Source organism: Podarcis pityusensis, assembly GCF_964106645.2.
Source record: "Podarcis pityusensis genome assembly, chromosome: 2".
NCBI lineage: Eukaryota > Metazoa > Chordata > Lepidosauria > Squamata > Lacertidae > Podarcis > Podarcis pityusensis.
This window is the reverse complement of record NC_138029.1, coordinates 8136760-8155801: the sequence shown is the minus strand read 5'-3', so window position 1 is coordinate 8155801 and position 19042 is coordinate 8136760. Positions and strand designations below refer to the sequence as shown.

At 45.8% G+C, this 19042-nt stretch overlaps 1 long non-coding RNA gene across 1 annotated transcript in view; it reads right to left on the bottom strand.

Annotated features, from left to right (window-relative positions):
- LOC308471281 overlaps nt 1–18194 on the bottom strand; it is a 107951-nt gene extending 89757 nt beyond the window's left edge. The window contains exon 1 of the long non-coding RNA XR_013982874.1: nt 17964–18194. This is a non-coding gene — a long non-coding RNA (uncharacterized lncRNA). The remainder of the gene's footprint in view (nt 1–17963) is intronic.
- Between the last annotated feature and the right edge of the window lie 848 nt (nt 18195–19042).

Sequence of the window (19042 nt, the reverse complement as noted above, 5' to 3'; positions counted from 1 at the left end):
TGCAACTGAAACACTGCGTTTGAAAGGGGATCGATCAGCTTTGGCTGTCAACATTAATTTGTGTGCATTATGTTTTGTCATTTCATAATGCATGATCTTGTAGTGTTGGTTCAGCAACTTCGTGTGCCTTGCTGAGATTATGCTAATACAGGCACATCTCGTTTTATTGCACGTTGCGCTTCACAGGTATTGCTCTTTGTGAGGAAGCAGGTGAAGCTTCAGGTAGCCTGGCCGCTTTCAAGGGACGGAAGACCCTGTCCCCCTCTCTTCGGGCCCTGGAAGTGGAGCTGGCTAGGGCTGGAGATGGTTTTTTGCCTTCCTGCCCCTGCAGTGGCAGCGGCGGTTGCAGGGTGGAGCTGGATTAACAGGCTGCAGTGTAGTGTAAACATACTGGGCACTGGGAAACAACATAAATGGTGTGGCTTGCTTATTGCAATATTCCCTTTATTGCAGTGGTCTGGAACCAAACATGCAATACAGTGGTACCTCGGGTTACAGATGCTTCAGGTTACAGATGCTTCAGGTTACAGACTCTGCTAACCCAGCAATAGTACCTCGGGTTAAGAACTTTGCTTCAGGATGAGAACAGAAATCGTGCTCTGGCGGCGCGGCAGCAGCAGGAGGCCCCATTAGCTAAAGTGGTGCTTCAGGTTAAGAACAGTTTCAGGTTAAGAACGGACCTCCAGAACGAATTAAGTTCTTAACCCGAGGTACCACTGTATCTCTGAGGTTTGCCTGTATGTCCATATTACAGAGCTGCAGAATGTATAGAAAAAGGCACTCCCACATTGTTGGGTCACCAGGCACATACCGCACATACCGTTTAATCATAACTGAATCATAAACCTGGAAAAGCCACTACTTTTAAGCATGCTTTCTTTAAAGTTAATTCCCTTACCATCAACAGGAGTTCAAAGAAGTATGTTTAAGGTGGGAGTGTTGAAATAGAATGTTACCCCCTCCCAACAGTTTGTACTTTGATCATTCTGTGCTAATCCCCCCTTTTTTCTTTCTAGTGCCACCATTGCAGCTGAGATGTTCAGGAGTTGGATCCCTTTCTCTATCAGCATAGACTAAAGTGTTTGAGATGTTTGAGATTGCAGGTAGTGGTGGGGACCATGATTAAAGAGTGAGCATGCTAGAGGTTCATAAAATTATGAATTATGAACTGGGGGGGATACAGAGTAAATTACATAAATAGGAAGACTTCAGGTTGCCATTTTAGCTAATTTGTGGGAGGTTCAAGAGACAAACACAATAGTTTGACCCTACATTTCTGACCACATCAAATGCCAAAATATTAACAAGTGTCTTAATCTTTTCAACTTGAGGCCCTTGGCAAATGTCTGCCGCCACCCTCAATTGGCCCTGCAGGTGATTGGTAATATTATGCTGTTTTTTTTCCTCATGCTGCTATGTTTTAGTTAATTAGTCTTGTGATATGTATTGCACATTATGTGACCTGTTGCTTTTTTCTTTTTAACCTTGGCCTTTGGGAGATGTAGTTATTCAACAAATCTAAAATCTAATTCGCCCATTCCAAAGTAGCTTAGATTTACTGTTGCTTCAGTAAGAAAAGAAAGTTGTTGTAGTCAATACGATTTGTTCAAGGAAAGTCTTCAAGCTACACAGTTTAAATGCACAATTTAAAGACCAAAAGAAATCACTAATTACCTGTATGCTAGCCATAGACAAGGTTCTACTCATTTCCATTCATTTTATTCCAGAACAGTAGGCATGCATGATCCATCATACACATCAGTTAGTGGCTATGAATGGCACGGAATATTTTTATTAAGAAATATGCATTTGTTCAAATATTTGAACAAATATTTACATTCTGATGCAGGTGAAATCTACATATGTATCCACTCATCAGCTGCAAAGGAAATGTTTTGAGTATTCAGATCTCCCTTCCTGGATGTTTGTGTGTGTGTGCGCCAAACTGGGGGACATCAGAATTTTCAGTTGCAAATAAATACTTGTAAATAAATAGACTGCAGGAAAGCAACTGTTGGTTAAATAAATTCCAGAAGTGCATTAATAAGCAGCTGTTTGAAAAGAGAAGGGTGGCTGCACATTGGTTTGACTTGACTTCATGTAATCAGATCCGTTTAGGAGCAAAAGAGCTGGCAGGCAGAGCATGTCAGCTTCCAAGTTTTGATGGTTGATTTCTCAGCCCTTTCTTGTAGTGCAGAGGAGGAGCCATTTCAAGTCCACCAAACTTCCTGTGCACTGAGGGGGAACCTCCTTGGGCCTACTGAAAGGTCTGCTTGTGTTTTCAGGGGAAGGTGATACAAGCTAGAGGAGGAGTAAATGGAGATGAATTTTGTAGGAAACGTGGTACGTTTGAATTCTTAGCTAAATGTTTTAAAATTGTGTTGGTTTTCATAGTATTTAGTTGACATTTACATTATTTTTAATCAGTTTCATAAGCTTCCTCAGATATCATAGAATCATAGAATCATAGAGTTGGAAGAGACTACAAGGGCCATCGAGTCCAACCCCCTGCCAAGCAGGAAACACCATCAGAGCACTCCTGACATATGGTTGTCAAGCCTCTGCTTAAAGACCTCCAAAGAAGGAGACTCCACCACACTCCTTGGCAGCAAATTCCACTGTCGAACAGCTCTTACTGTCAGGAAGTTCTTCCTAATGTTTAGGTGGAATCTTCTTTCTTGTAGTTTGGATCCATTGCTCCGTGTCCGCTTCTCTGGAGCAGCAGAAAACAACCTTTCTCCCACCTCTATGTGACATCCTTTTATATATTTGAACATGGCTATCATATCACCCCTTAACCTCCTCTTCTCCAGGCTAAACATTCCCAGCTCCCTTAGCCGTTCCTCATAAGGCATCGTTTCCAGGCCTTTGACCATTTTGGTTGCCCTCCTCTGGACACGTTCCAGTTTGTCAGTGTCCTTCTTGAGATATCCTGGTGCCCTCCAAATATTTTGAACTCCCTGATTCCCATTAGCCCTAACCAGCATGGCCAGTGGTCAGAGGTTATAGGCACTGCAGTCCAACAGCATATGGAGGGCACCAAACTGGGGAAGGTTACGCTTGTGCTATTGGACTCATCTAAATAGTAAGCATCAACCAGGCAGAGGGCCTTCTTGGTAGTGGTGCCCGCCTGTGGAACGCCCTCCCACCAGATGTCAAGGAAATAAACAACTATCCGACTTTGAGAAGATGTCCACAGGCAGCCCTATTTAGGGAAGTTTTTAATGTTTGATGTTTTATCGCATTTTTAACATTCTTTTGGGAGCCGCCCAGAGTGGCTGGGGAAACCCAGCCAGATGGGTGGGGTATAATAATAATAATAATAATAATAATAATAATAATAATATCATCATCATCATCATCATCAAAGGGCATTCATTGGCTTAGCTCTACATCACATGTATACCCTCCAACATTCTTTCTGAGTCTTTCTGAGTAAAGTAACAAAAAGTTTACTCACATTTCAGTTCACAATTTGATCCCTACAATTTTAACTACTAAGTAAAGGCAGGCTTTACTTAGTAGTTACACAAAGAAAGAGTGAGTTCATCTCATATGGAGACTGAACTCATGTGCTGCTGGCTGAGGGCCAGCAGACAGCAAAATTACATTTAGACAACAAAATGGCTGCAGGAGAGCAGCATGGCAGCAAGAGATAGAACAAGACAACAGAAAGATCAAACAGGCTGAGAAAATGGCTGCATGACTTGGCACTTTTGTGGAATCAGCCCACCTCCCAGGTCACATGCAGTAGGAGGAAGCTCCAGACCAGTGGAAGAGGAAATTACACTGACTGGATGTCCCCCTGCCTGTGCCCACTCTAGGGAAACAAGGAATGTTGCATTTGACTGCACCAATGGATCACACCCAACATACAGTGTGTTGTCGTTGTCGTTAATTGCATTTATTTCTGACCTTTTTCTCCAAGGAGCCCAAAGGTGGCATACATGGCTCTCCACCCCATTTAGTCCCGCACATTCTCCCCTTTGAGATAAGTTAGGTCGAGAGGCAGTGAGCCATAGCTGAGTGGGCATTTGAACCCTGACCTCCCACGTCCTAGCCTGGCACTCCGAACACTGCACCACACTGGTACATCTGGCATTGCCCTTAGGATTGACGTTGTGTTCTGCACGCAGCTCTAGCTAAACAATGGAGCGCAGGCTTTGCGGATCCAGGTTAAGTCATTGGCACCTGTTTTTAAAAGGATTTCCGGTTTCAGAGCTGGGGGAAACCTTCGGTCAGAGACGCTTCACAAGTCTTTCCTGGAGAGCTGTAGGCTGCGATGGGTGAGACGGATCAGTTTTCAAACACTTCCTAACCTCCCAGGAAAGAGAAAATATTGCAGAGTGGATGTGTGTGATCACACTGCATCTCAAACATGAGGAAGATAATGAGATTAAGGGTGTGTCAGGGTCCAACAAAACGGTGGAAATTCTGCCTTCAGGCTTTCAAACTGCAGCTCACTGCGTGTAAGGTATTTGTGCAATGTGAAGGCTAGGAAGCTTGAACAATTTCCTCAGTTGACTCTCTTCCAGGGCTGGCTCAGCTTCAGTTGTGGGAAGCAAGATTATGGTTCATTTTTAGAACAACAAAGGCTGCAGTTAAGCTCAGGGTTTAAGTCAATGCAGGTCTCAGCTAGAATGGCATGGGGCAGGTTTGGATGTGGAAAACCCTGGATGAAATCCCTGCTTAGCCTTGAAGCTCACTGTCTGGCTTTGGGTTAGTATCTCTCTCTCTCCTTACCCTGCTGCACTACTAAAAGATGAGATGAGACAGTCCTTAGTATAATGGTTAGAGTGTTGGACTAGGAGCTGGGAGACCAGGATTCAAATCCCTGCTCAGCTATGAAGCCACAAAGACTGACTTTGGGCCAGTCACTGCTGGAATCTAGACACATATAAAAAATGTGAAAATACTTTTTTGAAAAACATTTTGAAAAATATGTAGAATTTGCCATAGCTCACCATCGCCATCTAGTGACACGTTTGTATAATGCACTTTTAAAAGGTAAAGGACCCTGACAGTTAAGTCCAGTCGCGAATGACTCTGGGGTTGTGGTGCTCATCTCACTCTACTGGCCGAGGGAGCCAACGTTTGTCCGCAGATAGTTTTTCCGGGTCATGTGGCCAGCATGACTAAGCTACTTCTGGCGAAACCAGAGCAGCACACGGAAACACCGTTTACCTTCCTGCTGCAGCGGTGCCTATTTATCTACTTGCACTGGTGTACTTTTGAGCTGCTAGGTGGGCAGGAGCTGTGACCGAACAACAGGAGCTCACCCCGTCGCGGGGATTCGAACCACTGACCTTCCGATCAGCAAGCCCTAGGCTCAGTGGTTTAGACCACAGTGCCATCTACGTCTTTACAACACACTTAAAGCGTTTTATTTGCAGCTGTATACCTGAGTCCACTGTCTCCCAGCCTAACCTACCTCACAGGGTTGTTGTGAGGATAAAGTGGGGTGGGCAAACCATGTGTGGCACCTTGGGCTCCTTGGAAGAAAGAAGGGATATAAATGCCATGCGTGGGTGAATAAAACTGCCAAGTGCCACCTTTCCCAGAAGTGAAGTGGGTGACAGTGCAGCAAGGGAGCACTCCTTTTCAGCTGTGACACCCTGCCTTTTAAAAAACCTCACCAAGGTGGTTTACTTTGAAGCAATATTGCACACTTTCAGATGCCAGGCAGAAAAACCTTCTCTTTTGCCCAGGCTTTTAGACTTGCTAATGTATTCTTTTAGCTGTCAGCTGATTTATTTGTTAAAATTGTTCTTATGTATAGGATTTTTTAGGGACGTGGGTGGCACTGTGGGTTAAACCACAGAGCCTAGGACTTGCCGATCAGAAGGTTGGCGGTTCGAATCCCCACGACGGGGTGAGCTCCCGTTGCTCAGTCCCTGCTCCTGCCACCCTAGCAGTTCGAAAGCACGTCAAAGTGCAAGTAGATAAATAGGTACCACTCTGGCGGGAAGGTAAACGCTGTTTCCATGCGCTGCTCTGGTTTGCCAGAAGCAGCTTAGTCATGCTGGCCACATGACCCAGAAGCTGTACGCCGGCTCCCTCGGCCAATAAAGTGAGATGAGTGCGGCAACTCCAGACTCGGTCACGACTGGACCTAATGGTCAGGGGTCCCTTTACCTTTACCTTTACCTTTATAGGATTTAAAAAAAATATATGCAAACTTCTCTGGAGTGAAGGATAGCATAAACAGGTTGTGTGTGCGCACACACATTCATTTATCCATGAACACACATACACACTGACGATGATGATGATCCTTTAAAAGCGGTTTAAACCAATTCATGGAATTGAGGTTTATTGGTGGCTACTGGCCGTGATGTCTTTGCTCTGCCTCCACAGCTGGGGGGCAGTTATGTTTCTGAAGATGAGTTCCTAGAAACCAAGGGGGAAAGTGCCCTTGTGCCAGATCTCGCCTGAGGACCAGCATGCATCCTGCTGGTCACAGTGAAAACAGGATGCTGGTTTGCATGGGGCATTGGACACATCCAGCAGGCTCTCATCATGTTTTTATGACGACGAGAAATATAATAATAACTATATTAATTAATGCTATATGCACCATTCCTGAGGAGGCAGAGTGAGGCACAAATGTATTAAATAAAAATGAAGTACAACAAAATGTGCTTTCCCCCCGTGACAGTTTATTGGCTATAATACAGAAAACTACAGTGATGAGCAAAGACAGAAAGCATACAGGTACATACACAGAATCTTTTACAGAAAACAGTACTGGTGCTTGAACTTTCCAATCCCTTGTTGCCTTTCAAAGTACACACATTTCAACATGATATTACACCAGCCGTCCTCCCAGAAGTTTGGAACTATGGCTCCCATCAGCCCAGATGGACGTGGTGGGAGTTGTAGTTCACAGCATCTGGTGGGCAACAGGCTGGTGAAGCCTGTATTAGGCGCACTGACTCAGGCCCAAAAGAGAACACAGAGAGAGATAAAGCAGAGCTGTGTACACACATTCCGCTAAACAAAGCTGTCATCTCACTAACCAGATTTCTGTTGGATAAAGGAAGGATGGGAGACTGAATCCAGGCTCTCCAACTCCACCTTTCAACAGCTGATTGTGAGATTCTATCTTTGATTACTGGGCTATCTGCGTGCAGCCCCAGCTGTGGTGCATGTGATTCCCTATCCAGCTGCTACCTGGACCAGGGAAACTGTCTACTACATCACAATGCCCTAAAAAGCTACTTTTATGAGGTAGTGGCATATATTCCGATTCAGATATTGTGACTTGGAGGATTTGGTTTTCATAAGCTATTAATTGTTGTGTTGGTTTATTTTAATGCACCAGACTTAATCAGGGTTGTACCTGTTTGACAGCCATTGGTTTCCCCACACCTTATCAGCAAAAGCACCCTCCTTTCTATTACACTCTGAGGATAAACACATTAACTTGGAAACAGAAACAGGCAATGCTACATTGTTCTGCTATGGAGAAAACTCTGGAGACGCATTTCTCAACCCCCCAGCCCATTCCCACCACAACATAATGTTCCAGAATCTCTCTGGGACTCTAGAAACTCAGTTTCAGTGGATGAATGTCCACTGTCCACTGTTCACTTTCTGTAGTTCTGTTCAGGGGAATCAATTACATGTTCTACCCATGTGTGAATTGGGGAGTAGGGCTGCACCGACAAGCTCTGCCCTCAACATGGCGTCCTCACACCTCGCACAGATATCTGTATGGAGGGAGTCTTCATGGGTACAGCTGTATACATGAAGATTCTCTCATTGCAGCTATCCAGGCTCTATGTGGATGACCAGGGGTGTAGTAAACCAGAGGACATGATCCTGGGGGCAAGATGAGCCATTTTGATCCTAATTCTCTGCTAACAGGGAAGCAGTGGGTCTCACTGCTCATGTGCAGGGATTGGGCCACATTGTTATCAACCTTAGCACATGGATGGCATGATGTCCTCATTGGCAGAGGAGGTCTCTGCGCATGCATAGTGAGGTTCATTGTATTCCGAACCTTTCAGACATGTGACTAGGGAATGAAGGATCTATCAATTTTAATTCTCTCAGTTTCACATTTTTACAACCTTGAGTTCAGTTCTCCACATTTCTGCAGCAATTTGTGAATGTTTTAATCATCCCCAAAATTTCACATAATTTTATGGTGAATTTCTCTCTCTCTCCACACACACATACACACACACACACTTTTGTATGCAGTTTTGACCAACATTCACATTTTTGCAAGCAGTTCCTTCTAATAATACATGTATGTAACTGTCACTGATATGTTCATTTCTATGCACAGTTTTCCCCATAATATATGCATTTTTGTACATTGGTTGGAAAACTGCATTGCAAAATTCAGATAAGTGGGAATTTTGAAGGATGGCTGGGTTTCAGTTCTCATATTATTTTGGAAAATCCAAATTTGATAGATTCAGCCATAAATAAGAACTGAATCAAAATTCTCCCCCATACTTTACATGTGACAGACTGTTCTGTTTCTGTTTCATGCCTGTGAGCCCCCACTATGATGTGACTTACTCTGTCAGAGGCAGAACGGCCAAATTCTTGGAATTCATATTTTCTTGGAATCCAGTAGCTTCCCTTCTTGTTGCTGCATAATGTGCACAGTGCCCCTGAGTATCTGTAGCCCAACCCTTGTTGCTTTAGCCAGCTCAACCCACATCACCAAGAACCTAGATATGTAAGCTTCCCCTTCCTGCTATTTGAGAAATGGCGGATGGAATCATTGACGTTAAACCTGACCATATTCTTAGTGAAGTCCTACTTAGCCTTTGCTCTGCTTGACCTTTGGTAGCCAGTGGAGTGCCTTCCCCTTTGATGCCTGTTCTGGTTGCTTCTGACAGCAGACACCGCAACTCTTAAGCTTTCGGATCCACAAGCATCGACCTCCTTTGGACAGCAGTCACCTCCTGGTTTTGCAACATTTTGGGAAGAGCATGGGACATTGGCTACAGCTGGAAAGGAAACACATGGAATGGTTATTGCCAAAACTTCTTTGGGGCACCAAACATGGATTCTGATCTGCAAAGAACAGGAGAAAAGAACAAGGAAGACTACTTACATATGCTGACTGAGTTTGCACAATCTTTGGACATCCTGTGTGGGCAAGGATAAAAGAATATAGTACGTTCTCTTCCGACTACAGTCACATAACCCCCAAATCCCATCTTCAGATGTTTATTACCTAGATCAAGTTTGGGGGACCGAGCACAATTTAAAGTGTTGGTGCTGACCTTTAAAGGCCTAAACAGCCTCAGCCCAGTATACCTGAAGGAGTGTCTCCACCCCCATCATTCAACCCAGACATTGAGGTCCAGTGCTGAGGGCCTCCTGGCGGTTCCCTCCCTGTGAGAAGTGAGGTTACAGGAAACCAGGCAGAGGGCCTTCTCAGTAGTGGCCTGTCCTGTGGAATACCCTCCCATCAAATGTCACAGAAATACAACTATCTGACATTTAGGAGACATCTGAAGGCAGCCCTGTTTAGGGACGTTTTTAATGTTTGAAGCTTTATTGTGTTTTTAATAGCCTGTTGGAAGCCGCCCAGAGTGGCTGTGGAGGCCCGGCCAGATGGGCGGGGTCAAAGTAATAAATTATTATTATTATTATTATTATTATTATTATTATTAGTCCAAAGGGTACATTCCCCTTCTGGAGGTAGGGTGTATACCAGTGGTAGGTTGTGCCAGATGGAAAAGTGGACAGAATAATTCAGTAAAGTAAGTTACATTCCAGCCATGCAGACGTCAGAGGTTTCTGTGCACACACACACACACACACACACACTCCCCTCCATCCAGGTTTGGAAGAGGCATTATCATGCTTCAAGGACACGACCCAGCACTCAGAGAGGGCGGGAACTCTGGGGAGAGTCCTGAGAACCAGTTTGAGGGCCCTCATTTTATGAACTCCATTTGCAGCCAGAATTCTCTGGATGCAACCAAAACTCTGTACTCCGAATGACACCCATTTACTGCTTTGAGATCCCTAAGTGCAAATTAACCTTTAGTTAAAGGTAAAGGGACCCCTGACCGTTGGGTCTAGTCATGGCCGACTCTGGGGTTGCGGCGCTCATCTCGCTTTATTGGACGAGGGAGCCAGCGTACAGCTTCCGGGTCATGTGGCCAGCATGACTAAGCCGCTTATGGCGAACCAGAGCAGCGCATGGAAATGCTGTTTACCTTCCCGCTGGAGCGGTACCTATTTATCTACTTGCACTTTGATGTGGTTTTGAACTGCTAGGTTGGCAGGAGCAGGGACCGAGCAATGGGAGCTCACCCCGTCGCGGGGATGCAAACCACCGACCTTCTGATCGGCAAGCCCTAGGCTTTGTAGTTTAGACCACAGCGCCACCCGTGTTAACGCTTAGTTAACTTTCTGTTAACATAACTTTTCATCGTGATTCCACTGCCATTGCTCTCCCAACAGTTTGCAGGCTCACCTCTCCTCTTCCCCTTCCAGCAGCCTTTTGTAGGCTGCAATCTCAATATCCAGGGCAAGCTTTGTGTTCAGTAGCTCCTGGTAGTCACACACCAGGCATGCCAGTTCGTCCTTGCCGTTCCGAAGGGCCTCCACCAACTCAGCATATTTCTCCTGAGCATCTTTCAGAGCACAGTCGCCACCGTCCGTCCCATCACAGATGGCCTTCTGCAGCTCCTCGTTCTGCAGCGATTACAGAAGTTGGTCAGGTTAGCCTCCATTTGCTTGTGCCGGATAACCAGATCACAAAACCCTTCAGTGTACAGATTTGAGGTGGTTGTGCAGTGGCTTAATTTTCCCATCAGAAATTTGGACTGGTCCCTGCTTGGGATTATATTGTTATTCATGTTTTTATACTGTATTTTATGCTGCGTTTACAATTAAGTGTTTTAAATTTGTTGTTAGCCGCCCTGAGCCCGGCTTTTGAACCAGGAAGGGTGGGGTATAAATAAAATATTATTATTATTATTATTATTATTATTATTATTATTAGGCAAAACTACCGAATGGGCAATTCCTGAAACAATATGCAGGCTGAAACGCAGCCAAAAAATGTGCGCAAAAATGTGTATATTCAGGGAAGGTGTGGATAAAAGAGCACACCTTAGTGAAAATAACAGAGATAAGTGCATTAAATTAGTCAAAACTGCATGCAACAATGTGTCTATAAGGAGAAATGCAAACTAAGAACCAAGAAATTTACGGCTGTTTGCTCAAAGAGAAAAGATTCCAGTTGTTGGAAGTGGTCTTGTTGTGATCTTTGCTTGGTCTAACTCTCAGTCTACCTATATTCACCAAGCTACTCACAGCTGCTACCCTCAACCTCTCATGCCTTTGTCTTCCCAGCATCCTTGTCCAAAAATTCAGATTGTACAATATAAACAATTAAGAAATAATAAACTACTTTATACAAAACTGTATACCTATTGGTATTGGGGGACTTCAACATCCATGCCGATGCCACTCCCTCCTCACAGGCTCTGGACCTGGTGTCTTCCATGGCGACACTAGGGCTCTCCCAGTTTGTTTCGGGCCCCACACATCAAGCAGGCCACACGCTGGATTTGATCTTTGGTGTCGGTATAGATGTGATCATGTTTCCTTCGATCAAGGTGCCATGGTCTGATCACTATGCTCTGAAAGCCAGGATTGATGTTCCACCCCCACCCTGCTTAGGTGGCGAGCCGATTTGGGCTCGCCCGCGGAGGCTGATGGACCCTGATAGGTTCCGTCAAGCCTTGCGGGACCTTTCTCCCCCTGGCGACTCATTGACTGAGCTTGTTGAGGGCTGGAATACCCAGCTCCTGGCAGCCATCAATGAGATCGCACCTAAGCGCCCTCTGCGACCCCGTAGAAACCGGGCTCCCTGGTTTACTGAGGAGCTCCGGAAAATGAAGCGGGACCTCAGACGGCTAGAGCGAGTATGGCGGGGTGCCTGTGACGGAGCCTCAAGAACATCTTATAGAGTTTTTATGAAAACCTACGAGATGGCAGTGAAGGCTGCTAAGAAGTCCTACTTCTCGGCCTCCATTGCATCCGCTAGCTCTCGCCCGGCACAATTATTTAGTGTAATTCGGTCTTTAACGTCCCTCGAAGGACAGCCAAATTTAAATAATAATTTGACACACAGCTGTGAGGCATTTGCGAGCTTTTTTGCGGAGAAGGTCCTGTCGCTCCGCCATGACCTCCCTGCCAATTTGGATACAATAAAGGAACTGGAGGCCCCTCGACTGTCCTCGGGTCCAGTATTGGACCACTTTGATCGGATATCCCCAGCCGATGTGGACAGACTCCTCCGAGCTGGAAAGCCCACCACCTGTCCTCTTGACCCGTGCCCGTCTTGGCTGATTAGAGCGTGTCCAGACGAGGTGCGGGCCCCCCTGGGGGATATCATCAATCTGTCCCTTGGCACCGGGACATTCCCAGGGGAACTGAAGGAGGCAGTGGTGCGTCCGCTCTTAAAGAAAACATCATTAGATCCCTTAGATCTATCCAATTACCGCCCAGTTTCGAATCTTCCATTCCTGGGTAAGGTGATTGAGAGAGCGGTTGCTGAACAGCTTGGTAGGTTTCTGGATGAAACATCGGCTCTGGATCCATTCCAGTCCGGCTTCCGCGCTGGTCATGGGACCGAGACGGCTCTGGTCGCCCTAACAGATGATCTCCGCAGGCAGCTGGATCGAGGCGGGTCGGGGCTGCTGATTCTTCTAGACCTGTCAGCAGCCTTCGACATGGTCGATCACGAACTCCTGGACCACCGCCTTGCCGACGTGGGGATCCAGGGCACAGTCCTTCAATGGCTGCGCTCGTTTCTCTCTGGTCGGGGACAGAGGGTGGCGCTTGGGGGGGAACTGTCATCCCGCCACTCCTTGGTGTGTGGAGTGCCCCAGGGTGCGATACTCTCCCCGATGCTTTTTAACATCTTTATGCGCCCCCTCGCCCAGCTTGTCCGGAGTTTTGGGCTGGGCTGCCATCAGTATACTGATGACACCCAACTCTATCTGTTGATGGATGGCCATCCTGACTCGGCCCCAGACACACTGATCAGATGCTTGGAAGCTGTGGCTGGATGGTTACGTGGGAGCCGGTTGAAGTTAAATCCTTCGAAGACAGAGGTCCTCTGGCTGGGACGGGACGATATGGGATTGAGGGGGCAACTCCCATCTCTTGCGGGGGTGCAATTAGTGCCAGCACCGTCCGTTAAGAGTTTGGGTGTAATCTTCGATACCTCCCTCTCCATGGAGGTGCAGATTGCAGCTATAACAAAGGCAGCATTTTTTCATCTCCGCCAAGCTAAGCAGTTGGCTCCTTACCTCTCTCGCCCTGACCTAGCCACTGTGATCCACGCGACGGTCACCTCCAGACTGGATTATTGTAACTCGCTCTACGTGGGGCTGCCCCTGAGACTGACCCAGAAACTCCAGCGGGTGCAGAATGCCGCAGCGAGACTCCTTACGGGGTCTTCGCTGCGGGATCACATTCATCCGGTGCTATACCAGCTGCACTGGCTCCCGGTGGAGTACAGGATCAGGTTTAAGGTGCTGGTTTTAACCTTCAAAGCCCTATACGGCCTAGGACCCTCGTATCTACGGGACCGCCTCTCCTGGTATGCCCCACAGAGGAACTTACGGTCTTCAAATAAAAACATCTTGAAGGTCCCAGGCCTCAGAGAGGTTAGGCTGGCCTCAACTAGAGCCAGGGCTTTTTCGGCTGCGGCTCCATCCTGGTGGAACGCTCTGTCACAAGAGACTAGGGCCCTCCAGGACTTGACATCTTTCCGCAGGGCCTGCAAGACAGAGCTGTTCCACCAGGCCTTTGGTCAGGGCGCAGCCTGACTCCCTCCTTTGGCAATCTTTACAATACTTTAGTTTATGGTTGCCATCAATTTTGATTTTAATTAATTCTTTGATGTTTTTATAATGTTGCACTATTTTAGTGTTGTTAGCCGCCCTGAGCCCGGCTTCGGCTGGGGAGGGCGGGATATAAATAAAATTTATTATTATTATTATTATTATTGCATGTGTGGTCTTATGTGGATTCATTGTTGTTGTTGCAGAATTTGGATTTTTGAAATCTGGTTGCCTGACCTGTCCACCACCAAACTTACCTCCTTTTGCACACTCTGAATTTCACACTGAAGCTTCTCGATCCTCCTTGTAAGTTCTGAAATCTGCTGCTTGTATTTCTTCAGGTCTCCCTTGAAGCAGCATCTCTTGCTTTGAGCCTCTTTGTACTAAGGGCATAAACAAGGGTATGATGGCTATTTAGCAAGGGCAGCTATAATGAGAGAGATCAGATGCAAAGAGCATAGGACCAGGTCAGGCAGAGTGAGACAGCTACCTCATGCAGCAGATTCTGGGAGGGTGGCAATGATAGCCCCCCGCCCTTCCTTCTGAGTCCCTGCCCCACTCCAGCCACACTCATCCACCTGAACTGGTGTCCTGGCAGTTTATATAGCTTTATACAGCTACAAGTCAATGGACAAAATAAAGAACCCCAGTCTTACAATGCTACAAATTGAGAAGATATCAAAAGCAGCCAGAGAAATATTTGTGAAGGATGAGGGCAACCTGAAATATTTCAGCCAATGAGTACCCCCTATCATGATTGCATAGTACTTGTGTCATTAAGACTTTTTTTCTTTAATAGACCACTTTTTGAATTTGTGACATTTTGTTTAAGCTCCAACGCCCACCTTGTTTCAGCACCTACCTTGTTTTGGTAGAAGGCATCTGCCTCAGCTTTGCTCCTCTGGACAATTTCTTTGTACTCTTCCCTTAGGATGGCAATAATGCTGTCCATGTCTAAACATCTGCTGTTGTCCATTTTCACAACCACATCCAAATCTCCGGTGTGATGGTCCAGTTGAGCTTCCTCCTAAGGATATTGACCCAAATGCATCATCATTTGTTCTTTACCCTTTATCTTAAATACTTCTTCTCTCTGCCAACTTTGCTAGAGTTGTAATAAGGCAAATCTATAAAGCAGGTACAAATGATAACAGCTGGTTCACATGGGCAAACACATTGCTTGAGCTATCATTACTTCCTTGCTCAGCTCTTTGTGGTGACTCTTAGCTGAACATGTGAATTGGCATCAGTGCAAAGCATTGCATTTGAGTTGGAGTTTGGTTACCATAATTAATTTGTAGTTACTCATTCACACATGTGTGAATGAACTTAAAAATGGAAGGCGTAATGCTGGTGGTCAACAAAAGAGATTTAAAGACTGACAACTGGGAAACACTGGCCTGCTAGTGCTCTAATTGGAGAACAGCCTTTACCAAAGGTGTCATGGGCTTTGAAGACACTCAAACTCAGGACGCAAGCAAGAAACGTGCTAAGAGGAAGGCACGCTTGGCAAATCCACACCGTGATCAACTCCCGCCCGGAAACCAATGTCCCCACTGTGGAAAGACGTGTGGATCCAGAACTGGCCTCCACAGTCACTTACGGACTCATTGTTAAAACCGTGTTTATGGAAGACAATCTTACTCAGCTATCTGAAGAAGTGTGCTTGCACACGAAAGCTCATACCAAGAACTAACTTAGTTGGTCTTTAAGGTGCTACTGGAAGGAATTTTTTTGTTTTTACTCAGCTATGAGTGATTGCCAAAGAAGAAGGAGAAGAATGCTGTAAGTCACTGGGAGACTTTTTTGCATAGCAAGAGACTTAACAATTTTAGTATCTCATCATAACACTGCTCAGAAATATTCATTGTAACCTAAAAGTAGGCCTAATTCACTTGCAAATCCAGGCTAGTTAGACAAAGATGCCCACTACATGTCAACCAACCACTGGAATTTACAGAGCTGGCCCTATCATTAGGCAGAATGAGGCAGCAACCTCAGGCAAATCATTTTGGGTGTCATTATGGCAATAAGTTATTAGTGATCTAAATGATGATGACTCACTGCCAGCGAGGGAGGGAGGTACTTAAGGGTTTTATTTTATTTTTTGCCTTAAGTTCAACAATGACTAGACTTGGATACTCTTCACCTTTTCTTGTGAGGGTGGGGACCACTGTTTGCAGCTCTGCTCCATTCAGACCAGCTTTAGGAATTTGCTAATCAGATTCAGGTAGCTTTCCCCCCATGTCCATTACTTCTTCTGTACTTACTAGGATTTGAATGGCACCTTGAGATGTATAGGCTAACTGGAGATAATATGGAGTGTCTCTGCAAGGAATGTCTCCTTACCTACCTTCAGATATATGCAGCGCAGGAACTCGATCTCTTGGGAGAGGAGACTGACTTCTATCTCCAGCTCTGCATTGTTCAAAGCGACACAGTCTCTATCCTGCAAGGATGACATTTCCCTGTTATTTATATTCTACTGTTTAGATGTGGTTTCAAAGAAAAGGGGGCAAAAACGTCTAGAGTTTGCTTACATGAACAGACTTATGAGACATTTTATAGATCGTAAATCCATTCCATAGAATCATAGGACTGTAGAGTTGGAAAGGACCACAAGTCATCTAGTCCAACCCTCTGCAATGCAGGAAACTTATGCTCAACATGAGGCTTAAACCCACAGCCTTGAGACTGAGTCTCATGCTCTACTGACTGAGCTTTTTCTACTGTCCGGAATTAACAATCTTACATAGGTCCTTGGTCTAATTTCACAACTCCTTTTAATTTAATTTACTTATTGCATTTATGTCTGACCTTTTCCTCCAAGGAGCTCAAGAACTGTAGCCAACACTGTTTTACTCAGAGCAGACCTATTTAAATTAATGGACTTAAGTTAGTCGTGTCCATTAATTTCAATGAGTCTATTCTCAGTATGGCTAACATGGAAAGCGTGACAGCACAGAAATGCATGGACAGAGTCTTTGAGGCCCAGTGTTGCCACATTATTGCTGTCCAAAGGGGTTACAATGTAATAAAAGACGGAATTAAAGCAGAATGTTTGCATTCTAAAAAGTTACGGGATTTTGCCAAGCGATTTCAGGGTATGCATTGATCAGAAATGAAACAGTTTGACTACCCCAAAACCCTTGCAGGTACAAAGAGTATTTTGCAAACACAATCACAGATGACTGTCCCAATAGTATCACGACTACAGTAGTACCTCGGGTTACATATGCTTCAGGTTAAATACGCTTCAGGTTACAGACTCCGCTAACCCAGAAATAGTACCTCAGGTTAAGAACTTTGCTTCAGGATGAGAACAGAAATCGTGCTCTGGTGGCGCAGCGGCAGCAGGAGGCCCCATTAGCTAAAGTGGTGCTTCAGGTTAAGAACAGTTCCAGGTTAAGAATGGACCTCCAGAACAAATTAAGTACTTAACCCGAGGTACCACTGTACAAATCATCATGAATGCATAATAAAAAGGATGCCTGATAGGACCCCAATAATCCATAAACCATGGTCTCCATGGTCTCCATCCCTCCCAGCCTACTGAGCTGGGAGGAAGCAAGATAGAGGGGTGTCAGATGGTGGTGGTGATGACAGCAACAAAGAAAACTGAGTTATTAAAAAAATATGAAATGGGGAGATTTCTCATTTTTAAAACAGATATTTCTGAAATGAGGAGAAAACCTCATTATTTTTAATTGAAATGTTTCAGCAGGATATACCTGTTTTATTGTGTTTTTAATATTTTGTTGGAAGCCGCCCAGAGTGGCTGGGGAAAACCAGCCAGATGTGGGCAGGGTATAAATAAATTATTATTATTATTATTATTATTATTATTATTATTATTATTATTATACCAATGGCTTCTTCCTCTTACCTTCTTCAGTTCTGCAAATTTGTTCTCTGCAGCACAGCGTTGGTTCACTTTCTCCTCATACCTGTAAGGTAGGAATTAAAATGAAACTACAAAGGGGTGGTGATCATTTCAGTATTTCACTCACTACTAAGAACAGAAGAACATATTATGAGCCCAGCTGAATTAGGGCAAAGGTCCAGCAAGTCCAGAATCCAGTTCCCACAGCAGCCAACCAGATGTCTCTGGACTCCCACAAGTAGGATATGAGCACAATGACCGCTCCCCGCTTAAAACGGGGGGCGCCCTTTGCGTGGACGCGCGCAGCCCCTAGATCTGGAGTGGCTCCAACAGCATAGGCTTGGTTTGCCTTCCCTCAGGTGGGATACCTGGAGGTCTCCGCCTACCTCAGTCAGTTGTCCAATCCCACCTGGGGGAAGTGTTGCCAAGGAGACCAGGCCAGGTAGGGGAGGGATTACCTGCCCACACAATAGAGGGAGAATCTTACCTGGGAATCCTCACTTGGCTCCAGAGCTTCTCCCACCCTACCCACCCTCAGTTAATGTCTTATTTGCAGGTTAACTTTTCTTCACAGGTTTTGCAGGTTAACTTTTCTTTGCAGGTATGCGGGCGCTGCTACGTTAAGGTCGCTGTTAAAGGGCTGGAAAGGAATTTCCCTTCATTGGCAGGTTTCGCCTTTCCCGTAGCAAAACGTCACAACTTTGGCGGTATCAGGCCTTGGGCAGAATCCTTTAGTCCATCTTCCTCTTTGCGGCGGCGATACCAGGGTTCCCCGTTAAAGGGGTTTCTGAAGGGAGGCTTTGACCGTACGCCGAAAGGTCCTCATTGCTCTCCCCTGCGGCGGCGGCGTAACGGGGGCGGCTATCTCTGCTTGAACATATGTTCTCCAGAGCCAGCCCACCCCCCCACACACACACACTGGATAACCCTGATGCTCCCTAGGTCCCCGGCTGGGGACTGGGGAGGGAGAACACCCAATGCCTGAGCCAAGGTCTACCCACATTTGAAATTTAATAAAGTTGTGGCCAATTTAATCCCATAGCACGTTGTCATGAGTCGTTATTCCACATGACGGGGGGACCGCGCGGGATCTGGGGACTCCGCCTGTCCACGCAATAGCATTCCGCCACTGCTACTACCCAGCAACCACTGCTCAGAGTCATATGCCATGCTGACAATCTGGTATTCCCACTGCTGCATCTGCCACTGCACTGAACTCGCCACTGCCTGGCCCCTTCCTATTGGTAACTGACAGTGATGTGGCATTAAGAAGCCAGGTGACCAATGCCCACCACACCAGCCACTACTGGGTACT